The sequence below is a fragment of the Plectropomus leopardus genome, chromosome 1 (genome assembly GCF_008729295.1).
Source record: "Plectropomus leopardus isolate mb chromosome 1, YSFRI_Pleo_2.0, whole genome shotgun sequence".
Lineage (NCBI taxonomy): Eukaryota > Metazoa > Chordata > Actinopteri > Perciformes > Serranidae > Plectropomus > Plectropomus leopardus.
This window is the reverse complement of record NC_056463.1, coordinates 746,079-760,242: the sequence shown is the minus strand read 5'-3', so window position 1 is coordinate 760,242 and position 14,164 is coordinate 746,079.

The following is a 14,164-nucleotide window of genomic DNA, read 5'->3' as shown; positions in this document are numbered from 1 at the left end:
TTTAACTGTGTTTTCAAAAGAAATCTGAATTTGTTCAGGGTAAATACTTGTAAAAGGTGACTGAAAGCAGCCGTGGAAAGTGATGTTGCCCCAGATCTCAAAGGGTTAAGTGTTATGTATTTTTTAGCATTTTCCATGATTTTATCCCACAGTTTTAAATCTGATTTTAATCTGGTTTTATTGTTTTAAACTTGTTAAATAAACACTGCATGTAAAGCCAAATCATAAACTTAAAAAAAGTTTATAATTTTGAAATTTGTATTGGAATTAAAATTGGTGTACAGTATACAGCAAAAAAATAGCATCATTTTTTTGTTTTTAACATCAATTGGGAAAGAGATAAAAAATAAAATAAAATCAAAATATATTAGAAACATATGTTGAAAAGTTATTCATACAGGAAATGGTGACACTAATAGTTTTTGGGGACACACCCTCTTATTCCACGCCACTGAGACACCATCACTGAACTTTTATGAAATTTCGAATAGTAACCAGGAGCCTCACCTGGCAGGAATAATAAAAGGAAAAACAACAAATGACATCTGCAGAATTTAGTCAAATAAACCACCAAAGAGCACATTTGAAAGAAGTAAATGTTAAATCTGTACCTGTTTCCTGTTTCAGATTAAAGGTATGAAGGAGCGTCTGGACTTCTGGTGCGGAGACGTGAAGAACATGGCGATGCTGGTGGAGCAACAAGCCCACGACATCCTCACCTAAACCAGCTTTTCTCTCCTTCAATCCTCAGAGGGCAACCTCACAGCGTTTTCTGTTTTCTATGTTTTTCTTTATATCAGATTTCCTCACTCTTTATTACCAACCTGTAAAAACACAGTGTTAATTTACAAATAAAACACCTGGTTGAAACATTATGTGCCCCACATGGTCCAAAAATATTGCCTAAAATATGAATAAAAATCAACAGAAAAAATACTCAACCCTGAAAAAATATTATTTGTGTACAACTATTACTATTACTATTACTATTACTATACTATTACTATAAAATACATTCAAAATACATTTTGCAACTATCTGAAGTAAAAGTACTGGCATCAAAATATGCTTTAAGTACCAAAAGTAAATGCACTCTTTATGCGTAATGGCCCATTTTATAATAATGTATTATAGACGGATAGACATGCTGCCTTCATATGCTCCTTGGAAATTTCGTATTTATGAGGTACAAGCATGTGAATGGTCCTCGAGAGTCGGAACAATTACAGTCAAGGCACATCGTGGCTATCCTTCACATCCTTCACATGAAAGTAAACATGGGCAGCAACCAAAAGAAAGAAGAAATAAACCAAAGTGGGGGAGTGTGGGGTGAGGAAATTATGAGTGGGAAATTGAGAAATTTTGATGATATCCGAGTTGCTGGATTGTGGCGGAAATGGCGGAAAGCATGATAACAATGTCAACAATTGACAGTAAAAGATTACTTGTTTAGTCAGTTTGTTCTGTTCATTCACTTTCAGTAGTTGCACATTTTAGTATCTGCATCTTTTAGTTGTGGCAAGCAAGCAAGCAAACTTTGAATTATAAAACATGCCACACAGTGGAAGTCTCTCTGTATCAAAGGCAGACCTCGAAAAACATCTGGGAAAGTCTTGCACAGACAATCAATGCCATAAATAGGTTGCCCTACCAGCTGACATCCCACCCTTTGCTCATCCGGATCACCAACTAGACATCGGCCCACCCAGATGGGCTAAAGTGGTGAAAATGGTGCATAGAGCAAGGTCCTCATAAGCCCCAGGTCCCAATGGAGTGCTTTACAAACTCTACACAAATGCCTGTCCCTGGATGCCTCTGGAGGCTCATGAAGGTGGCATGGCTATAGCAGGAGATACCAACACCCTGGCAAAGAGTCGGAGGAATCCTCATCCCAAAGGAAAAGGACTCATTAGAAGTAGGTCAGTTTCGCCAGATCAGTCTCCTGAATGTTGAGTGGAAAATCTTCGTGTGTTGGCTCACAGGCTGGGGAGTTACCTGCTAAGAAACCAACTGGTTGGGACATCAATCCAGAAAACAGGCATCTCAGGCTGCCTGGAACATACTAGTACCATCTGGCATCAGATCCAGGTTGCCAAGAAGGAAGGAACAGACCTTCATGTGGTGTTCCTGGACCTTGCCAATGCCTTTGGCTCAGTCCCTCACAACCTCCACTGGACTGCTTTTGACTTCTCCAGAGTCCCAGTGGCCCTCAGAAGTCTTGTCAAGGCCTACCTCTGGAACGTGCAAATATGCTTGACAAAAACGAAGTACACCACAGCCTGGCAACATCTAGAAGTAGGCATTATCGCCGGATGCACCATCTCCCCACCTGCCTTCATCATGGCCATGCCAGTGATCATTTAAGCATCTCAATGGGTGTCTGGAAGACAGTGCATAAGACCTTGCCTGAGGTTGCCAACTGTCATGTATGCTCTATACATGTATAACCTCACAACTCTCACCACGACCAAGGCGTGTACAGTGCCGCTGCTGAGAAAGCCTCAAGAGAACATCGTGCTTGCTCAATTGAAGATCAAGCCACAAAAGTACAGAAGCATCTCCATTTTCAAGGGGAAGTTGTCAGACCAACACTTTTTGCATTGGCGACGAGGCAATCCCAACTGTCTCTGAGAAACCTATGTAGAGCCTAGGTCGGTAGTACAACCCTTTTCTCAAATACACAGACCAAATAGACCAGCTCAGGAAGGAGGTAATCAGTGGCTTGGAGATCATTGACAGGACCACATTCCCAGGTAAGTTGAAACTTCCACACCTTATTTGGCAACTAACCCTGTACGAAGTTCTAATCTCAAAGGTAGAAAAACTGGAGAGGCTGGTTAGCTCATACGCAAGGAAGCGGCTTGGTCTTCCCAGATGCCTCAGCAGTATAGGACTTTATGGCAAAGGAGTCCTAGAGCTGCCCATCTCCAGTCTATCAGAGGAGTATAAGTGTGCCAAAGTGAGACTGCACATGACACTAATGGTTTCAAATGATCCATTATAGCCAAAGCTGGCCATTGGAAGCTACAGACAAGGTAAGGGCAACACTTAAGCACAGGGACATTGTGGGCTGAGTGCAGCAAGGGGGGAGTGGTTTGGGTCTTAGAGCTAGCTAGGGCTGGGAGATAAAACAATAACGACATCAGTTGCGACATAACTTTTCCTCAATTGAAATATGAGTCAACAGAATGTCGACAGAACGCATTCCAGCCATGTTTTGACAGACAACATGAACAGCCAATGATAACAAGAATAGCACCACAGTGAACCGAATGCAGTGAACAACTCTGACTCCAGAACAGCTGAGTGTTTGACAGCCACAGCATCAAACAGCTAATGGTCCGACAGCAGTGCAGTGAGACAGACAAACAGAGCGCAGCCTCAGAATCAGAATCAGAATCAGAATCAAAAAGATTTATTGCCAGGTATAGTTAACACAATACGAGGAATTTGTTCTGGTGGGTTGGTGCAACATAAATACAGAAAAAACAGATAAAATAGAAGATACAAATATAAAAAATAAAAGCACCAAAGTGTCTGAAACAGACACATTTGCAGAGGTGGAAAGTAACTTCTTTAGACTCTACAGACGACTTTGTGTTAGTTTCAGCTTTAATCAGACTTTGGATGAATTATTTAGAAACACCAGGACGCATCGCTCCGTGTCTCATCCAGCCGCTCGCGCTGAGCTCTCTTTATTATTACCAGGGGCAGATGTAATGTTTTGGGGGCCTGGGGCCACAAGCACATGAGCTTATTTTCAGCCTTTCTCTAACTGGGAATGTCGGCAGGCTGTTGGCAGCTATAGGAGAAGTAGGCCGACTCAACAGTTTTTAATTCCTGAGTAAATGATATTATAGCACAGAAGTTTGACAGAAGTTAGTCAGAGTCCTACAGTCAGAGGTTGGCCTGTTATCAGCACAATGTGCTTAAATTTACCTGAAGCTTGTTTAAGATGGAGCAATTCATTCTTATATAATGCTGGAAAGTTTAATAAATAATAATAATTCGTTGAAAACCCCTGCTGTAAACCATCCTCAAGGTGATATCACAATTATCATCATAGATAATCAGACCAATTATTGATGATTAATTAACAGTTCTCACAGTTAAACAGACTTTTCATAATTGCACAATTCAGGATCAATTAAAAAGATCATGAACAGGGAAATAATGGCTTAAATGTAAGCCGAATTAAAAATATGATAATAACATATTTTCATTATGACATTACATGTCCCACAGCCTACTCCAGTGCAGACATGTCCAATAATCCGCTCCAGTGCGGACATCTGCGCTGTCTGACATCTCCAGCGCGTGGACATGTCCGACAACCCGCCCTGAGAAGTGTCTGGCACTTTCAGCTAGAGAAAATGCTTTAGTGGACATGGTCTCTGAGTATATTTATATTGGCAAGTTTGAAAGAACAAGAACATAAGTATTAAGTATATATTCTGTCAGGGATTTCCCCTGAAATCTTTATTGATACATATATATGTGACATTAACACGTCTTCAGTTCATCACAGAGTTTGTCATTATTATGGCTAACAAAAAACATATTTGAACAAATGTATTGTTTACATTGAATGCCTTTTTTTACTGACTCAAACAAATTATATGAAAAACATTACTTGATTTGTTGTTGTTTTTATTTCTGTTTTTAATTTTTTTTCCTAATTTAAAGTTGGGGAGAAACCGGAGCACCCGGAGAAAACCCTATATCACGACTGATGAGAGACTATGTGTTTAAGTCCTACAACCTAGCAAAATCGTTAACATTGCAGTCTGATGCATTAGGCAGCTGGCTTGGAGTGACATTACTGCAAAATGGGCAGCCTGTTTTTTCACTGACTCATTCAACACATTATATGCAAAACATTACATAACTTGTTATTGGTGGTGGTGTCTTTTTCTCTTTAAAAAAATTGTAAATAATATGATAATAATAGTGTATCCATCCATCCATTTTCTTCCGCTTATCCGGGGTAGGCTTGCGGGGGCAGCAGCCTAAGCAGGGAAGCCCAGACTTCCCTCTCCCCAGCCACTTTGTCTAGCTCTTCCTGGGGGACCCCGAGGCATTCCGAGGCCAGCTGTGAGACATAGTCTCTCCAGCGTATCCTGGGTCTTCCCCGGGGCCTCCTACCGGTGGGACGTGTCCTGAACACCTTACCAGGGAGGCATCCTGGAGGCATCCTAATTAGATGCCCAAGCCACCTCATCTGGCTCCTTTCAACGCAGAGGAGCAGCGGCTCTAATCCAAGCTCCTCCCGGATGACCGAGCTTCTCACCCTATCTCTAAGGGAGAGCCCAGCCACCCTACGGCGGAAACTCATTTCGGCTGCTTGTACCCGCGATCTTGTTCTTTCGGTTACTACCCAAAGCTTGTGACCATAGGTGAGGGTAGGAAAGAAGATCGATCGGTAAATCGAGAGCTTTGCCTTTCGGCTCACCTCCCTCTTCACCACGACAAATCGGTGCAGAGTCCGCATTACTGCAGATGCTGCACCGATCTGCATGTTGATCTCCCGCTCCATCCTTCCCTCACTCGTGAACAAGACCCCGAGGTACTTAAACTCCTCCACTTGGGGCAGGACTTTGTCCCCGATCCGGAGGGAGCACTCCACCCTTTTCTGGCTGAGAACTATGGCCTCGGATTTGGAGGTGCTGATTCTCATCCCGGCCGCTTCACACTCGGCTACAAACCGATCCAGTGAGAGCTGAAGGTCACGGCCTGATGAAGCCAACAGGACCACATCATCTGCAAAGAGCAGAGACCCAATCCTGAGGTCACCAAACCAGACCCCCTCAACACCCTGGCTGCGCCTAGAAATTCTGTCCATAAAAGTTACGAACAGAATCGGTGACAAAGGGCAGCCCTGGCGGAGTCCAACCCTCACCGGAAACGAGTTCGACTTACTGCCGGCAATGCAGACAAAGCTCTGGCACCGGTCATACAGGGAACGGACAGCCCATATCAGGGGGTCCGAAACCCCATATTCCCGGAGAACCCCCCACAGGACTCCCCAAGGGACACGGTTGAATGCCTTCTCCAAGTCCACAAAGCACATGTGGGCTGGTTGGGCAAACTCCCATGCACCCTCAAGGACCTTGCCAAGGGTCCAGAGCTGGTCCACAGTTCCACGACTGGGGTGAAAACCGCATTGCTCCTCCTGAATCCGGGGTTCAACTATCCGGCAGACCCTCCTCTCTAGTACCCCCGAATAGACCTTACCAGGGAGGCTGAGGAGTGTGATCCCCCTGTGGTTAGAATACACCCTCCTGTCCCTCTTCTTAAAAAGAGGGACCACCACCCCAGTCTGCCAGTCCAAGGGCATTGCCCCCGATGTCCACGCAATGTTGCAGAGTCGTGTCAGCCACGACAGCCCCACAACATCCAGGGCCTTGAGTCAAGTCAGTTTTATTTATATAGCCCATTATCACAAAACATGGTTTGCCTCAGAGGGCTTTACAGTGTACGACATCCCTCTGCCCTTAGACCCTCACATCACCCAAGGAAAAACTCCCCAAAAAGAACCCCTGTAACGGGGAAAAAAAAGAGGAAGAAACCTCAGGAAGAGCGGTAGAGGATAGTGAGGGATCCCTCTTCCAGGACGGACAGACGAGCAATAGATGTCGTAAATAGCAAATGAAATACAATCATGGCAAAAAGGAACTCCACAACTCAACTCATTGAGGAACTCCGGGCGGACCTCGTCCGCCCCCGGGGCCCTACCACCTCGGCAACCTCAGCCCCAGAGATAGAGGAGCCCGCCCCCGAGTCCCCAGTCCCTGCTTCCTCACCGGAAGGTGTGTTGGTGGGATTGAGGAGGTATTCCTTCCACCGATCCACAATGTCCCAAGTCGAGGTCAGCAGCGCCCCGTCCTCACCATACACAGTGTTGACAGAGCAAGGTCTGACCGGCTTCCTCCCCCACCATCGGAGCCAGCTCACCACCAGGTGGTGATCAGCTGACAGCTCCGCCCCCTCTTCACCCGAGTGTCCAAGACATACGGCCGCAAGTCCGACGATACGACTACAAAGTCGATCACCGAACTGCGGCCTAGGGTGTAATAATAGCGTATACAAATAATAATAATAAGAAGAAGAAAAATAAGAACTTGTAAGCTAGATGGAAACAAGAACCAGCAATTCTTGCTGTCATTCGGGTCTTCAGACCTGCAATCCTTTCTCCGATTGTTTACAAAGGACCTGTACTTCTCATTTCCATAGGTGACCCACGACCTGCAATTTTTTTCTGATTGTTGACCAAAGACCTGCAATTCTTTTTGTAGTTTGGGACCAAAAACCTGCAATTCTTGCTCCAATTCTTGAAAGAATCAGAGCAGGGGATGACCTGGGAAGCATTAGCTGGGGAGTAGCAATTCCTTCTGACCCTATGCTAACAGGCTGTAGTGACTCTGGACCAAGTATTTCATTATTTTCTAAAGCGCTCTCATGCACTGGGTGAGAATGACCTCCAGGTCTGGCCGAGGAGAGAGGAGGCATAATCCCGTTGGCAACCCAAATCAACTTATCAGTTACAGAGCGGCTGCATAGGGGTCTATCCTGCTCTCGCCCTTTTTGCTGAGTTTCATGAGTCAGACGGTCAAGGCCAGGCCTGACAGCATCCTGATGCAGCAAGGCCAATTGATGGTATCTAATGCCAAAATCCAGATGGTCAGTAACAGGCTGGTTGAGTAGATGTCTACCCTGCGTTCTGACGATGTGAGGTGATATTCTTGTTGCGGCTGTGGAGGGGCCTGCTGCAGTTCTGTCTGACCCTACGCTAACAGGCTGTGGTGACTCTGGACCAAATATTTCCTTATTTTCCACAGCTCTCTCATGCACCGGGCAAGAATGGCCTCCAGATCTAACCAAGGAGGGAAGAGACATAAGCCCGTCAGCAACCAAACTGAAACTGTCAGTCACAGAGTGGCTGTGTAGGGATCTATCCTCCTCTTGGAGCGTTGAATTGGGAGGTGATATTCTTGTTGCGGCTGTGGAGGGGCCTGCTACAGTTCTTTCTGATCCTATGCTAACAGGCTGTGGTGACTCTGGACCGAATATTTCATTATTTTCCACGTCTCTCTCATGCATGGGGCAAGAATGGCCTCCAGAACTAGCCAAGGAGGGAAGAGGCATAAGCCTATTGCCAGCCATAACCAACTTCACATTTGCGGAGCGGCTTAGTAAGGGTATATCCTGCTCTTGGAGCGCTGAATTGGGAGGTGATATTCTTGTTGCAGCTGTGGAAGGGCCTGCTACAGTTGTGTCTGATCCTATGCTAACAGGCTGTGGTGACTCTGGACCAAATATTTCATTATTTTCCACGGCTCTTTCATGCACCGAGGAGGGAAGAGGTATAAGCCCATCGCCAACCACAATCAGACTGTTGGAGAAGGTAATTCCCCAAAGAGCTTCATGGAGTCCATCTACCAAAATAGGCATCAACTTGGCTAACAGGCCTTTCATGTCAGCAGATGATGGGAGTTGATTGGATTAGGTTTTTTTGTTTCTGGTAATACAGCTTTTGACGTTTTACAAGATGCTGCACAAACAAATCCTACAAGTGGCGAGTGTATGTCCCCCTGAATGTGTCTGTTGTCTAAAACAAATCTCCTCACCAGGACTGCAGCTAAAAACTAAATGACTTTTTCCTAATGTTTCCAAAGGCAGATCGTGCAGGATGTCATAAGACATCAAAGGCAGGCTATGACATAATAAAGAGTGAAATCAGAGTGTTCTGTTGACATCAGAGGTTTCCAAAGCGTGACATCAGAGTGTTCCAAAGCGTGACATCAGAGTGTTCCAAAGAATGACATCAGAGTGTTCCAAAGAATGACATCAGAGTGTTCCAAAGAATGACATCAGAGTGTTCTAAGCCAAGTGTGAACCCTTTGTGAAAATGTCCATTGTTGTTATTGTTTTTGGATGAACAGAATGAAGTGGATGAGGTGTGATTGAGGCTCACTCACTCAGGGACTGCTCTGCGCACGTCTTCACAGAGACATGGTTAACTCCTAACATCCCAGATCAAGCTGTTTCACTGGGTGAGCAGACTTTGTTTAGAGCCGACAGGACACAACATGCCCTAGCAACCAGAGGGAATATTCATAGTAGTTGCTGATTTTAATCAACTCATCCCTCAACTCCAAAGATGTAATAGGATCAAAAGCAAATGTAATTTTGTTGTTTAAAAAAGGCTAATAAATGTACCTTCTAACTTCTTCCATAATACAAGTCTACATTTGTCAGATATTACATATTAGTGGAATATTGTTAGCCCTGTAACACTATTGTAGATAAGGTTAATGTTTACAGTGCATAACATTTCTATTAAACTGTGAGTAACATACCACTTACAGTAAATCATATCCTAACATTGCGTTTCTAAATTGTTTTGCAAATCTAAGGTTACGTTGCCTTGGAAATGCATGACCACATTGCTTTGCGTTATACAGGAGTGTACATTGTACACTCAGTTTTGCTGTGCATTGTGCAAGTGTTGTTTCGTGTGGGGGCGGTGCTTTACATCCTGTGTCACACGGACTGGTGTATGCCTGATGTGCGTTCTCTTCAGCTCGCATTGAGAACAGTACCATTAAAGTCTACGGTTAAGAGTCATCTTGTCGCCCGTCAGTTATATTAGTAAAACCACAAGCTGAGAAGTTGTCAGCATTGTTGCAGCTTAATTTTCTCTTGCTCAACCAATCAATTTATCAATTGATCCTGTGAAACCTGAGTTATCTGGTTTAATTTCTTAAAATGTGGGGAGAAGGCAAGTTTGCAAAAAAATTGGTTAAATAAAAGGTACAATAACATTACCTGAAAATATGCACAAAAAAACCCAAACAAAAAAAAAAACTTAAGAAGTGCTGGAAAAAATGTATTTATTGATTTTTTCTTTAACATGATTTTAAGTAGAACATTATTATAATTATAAAGATAGTGTCTCATATTTTTCCCTATTTTTTGGATAATTTTCTGATAATCTTCCCCTCTTTTTTAAGACTAATATTTCGCTCATTTTCTACACACTTTTCACTAATTTGTAGCATATTTCAGTTACCAGTTTCAGCTCTAAATGAAATTTTGTTTAAAGGAGCGTCTTAGATCCACTACATCGATACTGAAAGTCAATACCAGGACAGACCCTCGTGTCACCGTCTCATCCTTAATGAGCTTCAGTGATGAATTTCTCCCAGTGTATGTTTTAACGATCACTGGTGCAAAATGGTGTCTGCAGGAAGAAGCTGCTGCTCTTTGTTTCTAAGGATCTGACCCCAGAATATAATGTCAGGTGGGCTAGTTAAGGAGGTTAAATATGCACAGGCCTCAGATCTTTTACTTAAATGCAAGTACCAGTAGAACAATATAAAAATACACCGCAAAAGTCTCTCACCTAGAACCCTACTTCAGTAGAAGTACAGTTTTATCTGTTAAATATACTTAAAATATCAAAGTACTTGTTCTGCAGTAAAATGTTACATGGGACTAATATGTATTTAGTTCAATGTTTTTAATCAACCCTTAGGGCCCACTTTGTTATTACACACACTCGTATCGCTCTGCACACAAAATGCACTTTTCAGAATCAAGCTTTAAAAAATATTACACATTAATGTAATTTTCTTCTTTCAATGAGTTTATTTTTAAGCAGCATCAATCCTAACAAAAAGAATTATTCTAAACATAATTATTTCTAAATATATATGCTAAGTCGATTTTTTTTATTATCACAGCCTGGGATATTTCAATGATTAGCAGCAACATTGACTGTTACACATTATTATTTCTTATACAGTGTCAAATACTCACTCTCATATCACTCTGCACACAATATGTGTTTTTGAAAATCAAGCTTTAAAATAAAATAGAAATTAAAATTATTTTCTACTTTTATTGAGTTTACTCTTTTTAACAAACATCATTCCTAAACATTAAAATCAAATATTCATTAATTTTCAGAATTTTAACTCTTTAAATGCCAGGTTATTGTCATGATGCCACTATGTTTTTAAATGAAGTAAAAAAAAAAAAAATCAAAACATTGATTGTGACAGGTCACCTAGTGGAAATAGCAAATTCCAAGTAAAAACCTCAGAATGATGCCCAGAATTTCTCTCAACATTTTGACTTTTTTTTTTAAAATCATTTTCTAAATCTATCAGGAATTTCTTGCAATTTATATTTTTTGACAAGTTGCTAATTGGCTTTTTTTCCACGTTTTGAAACAAACCAAGAACACAAGAAAAGTGATGTCGAGTCAGGTTTCAAAAGGTTAAGTACTGCTGATTTCCCACCTAAAGAAGTAGCAGTGTGAAAATATCAGTAAATGTCATGCATTAAATTTTTTTACTTAAGTAAAGATACAAAATTATTAGCATGAAAATTTGGGTCGTTTAATCTGTAATTATTCATCATCAGTAGTAAGAATCCACAGTATGACTTCATGGCGCTGTCCGTGGTGCTGAAGTAGCAGACAGACTTGGAATTTGAGACTCGCCCATATATCAGTGTCCTCTTGTATCTACGATATTTTCTAAAATATGAATCCTCAACCCTATACTATATTGTAGTCTATATACTCTACAGAGTCGCCTTTATGATCAAAGTAACAACCAACAAAATGTAGCCGGAGGAGGATTATAGAAAGATGGCAAAACTAAACATCCCTTTCCAAACTCTCACACAGGTCGTGCAGTATAATCCAAATCTCATTTATCCAGTCGGATGCTCGGTACTTCACAAACACATGATTTTCACTAAAACGTTATGGATTCAAACACTTTCACATGAGCAGGACAACTCTGTTTAAACTTTAAACTTCACTTGTGCTTTCCATTGAACTAAAAGTTCAAGCTAAAGCACTGTCGTAGAAATGGAACTCACAGAACAGACTGCAAAGATAAAATAAGGTGTGGCAATATCTATATATCTATATAATCTATATCTATATATATATATATATATATATATATATATATATATATATATATATATATATATATATATATAAAAGACACAAAATAAAAAATAGGCAAAAAAATAAATGTGTGTATGTGTGATATATTTTAGTTAACTCAAAGAATATTTTAAAAATAGAGAGATAAATGTTACAAATGACTTTGTTGCTCATAAAGAAATATTTATTTATTTATTTTAGTTACTAAATATTCTGAATTTTAAAAAAAAACACCCATAATCAAGCACCTTCATAAATGACATGAAAAAAGATACATTAAAGTTAATAAACAATCTGACAATATTTTAATAAAATCTTTAAAATTATTGTAAATAAATTAACTAACTAAATGTATTTTACATTACTCTATTTGAAAAAAAGATTTTGAACATTAAATACATAGCAGAAACAATAGTTTCTATATTGTTTTATTATTTTGTATAAATGCAATTTAAAAATGTATAAAACAAATACAATAAATGAAATTAAACATTTTTTGAAGTTTTATTTTAATTGCATTGTTGTTTTTTAAATACTTTTTCTGATATTTTTTTATTATTGTACATTTAAGTAATTGTAAGTTATTATTTATTCTTACTCCATGGTGGTTTTATTTTCCTGTTTTTTTCTTATTATTTTAAATACATCTTTTGAGTAAAGTAATGTCACACATTTTCCTTGTTATCTGATGTAGTGGTGTTTTTTTTCATTGTGTTTAGCTGACTCTTCTTACCTATTCAACAGAGGTTGGAAAGTGACAGTCACTGAGGACGACTTTGTCCAAAATGTTTGTCTTTGTCTGCAATACAAAATAATACAGGCAGAGTCCACGGTTACCAGTTTGACCAGTTTACAGTGACACAGTCGGTCTTTGACATCGTTTCTCTACCATCCAACAGATGGTGTGTTCAATGACGGATAGATTTCCAATATCATCATGCCCCCGTTATTGATTAGAAAAATATTTACCATGTGGCCGCAGTGACAGTGAAGACGACCGTGATTGAGATTGTGGCGAAGCTCCCGGATTTACAGACAGAAACATGTTTGTGTGTTTAAAGGTCAGCGTGGGGTTAATAAAGCTCTCTGACGGCTACAGTCCATCCGTTTGTCTACCAGACAACAGTGAAAAAGAGTAACAACAATTAAGGGTTTTTTTGGGGAGGGGGAGAGTGGCACGGGATCAATGAGCTCACAAACCTCCAGTTATCAGGAAAACAGATTGCTGACTGACCAGATTTGAGTGTGGGAGGAGGAGAGGGTGAAATGAGGCTGGATAATTAGGAAAAGCAGGCTGTATCCCCGAAGGGGAAGAGCAGCGAGCTCTGTGCATGCAGCTATTCGCACCGTCCCTTCGTCTCTATCTCTTTAAGAGCCGAGAGAAGGAGTGTGTGTGTGAGTGTGTGTGTGTGAGTGTGTGTGGGGGAGGGGTATCGGCTGGGGTGGAACAGTCCTGTAATGAGCAGATTTTAGAGAGAGAGAGAGAGAGAGAGGCCGAAAAACAAGAGAGGACAGATGACTTGGTGGAATTGGGATACAACAACAATCCAGGTTTGAGGCGAGCGCGCTGAAAACAGAGCGGACAAAAGGGGAAGAGGAGAGGAATTATTTATTTTTTCTTCGTCTCCGGGAGAGGAGAGAGAGATCACAGCGGAGGAGATATTCATTCTCCGTTATGTCTGCCGAGGTGTGTGTGCGAGGCTGAGGCTGTGTGTGCTCACCGATGTGTGTGTGTCTGTTTCCAGGCCATGCTATAGACCTCCAACTTCTTCTCTGTTTTTTCTGTAATGGCGTACAGCGCAGCAGCATCCCTGCTCTGTGTGCTGCTGCTGCAGGGATGTGTGGATGCTGTGATGTCTGATTGAGCTCGGTCGCCGCCGCCGCTCTGTGGGCCTCTGGGACTGCTGGAAAAGCCTAGGCCTCGCTTGTCTGGAGCACCCCGCTGCACGGGCTGAGGCGACGGGCCGGCGAGCTCCCCGGCTGCGAGGCTGCGCGGAGCAGGAAGGTGGAGGAGGAAGTGGAGGAGGAGGAGGATGAGGAGCACTCTGAGCCTGCATGCCCATGGGAAGCAGCATGCACGGCAGCTGCGTTCGTCACTGGCTGAGGCTTCGGCTGCTTCTCCGTCGTCAGGTGATGCTCTTCGGTCCTTTTAAAACGAGGAGCTTTTGCATCCCAAACTAACCGGAGAGGGAGAGT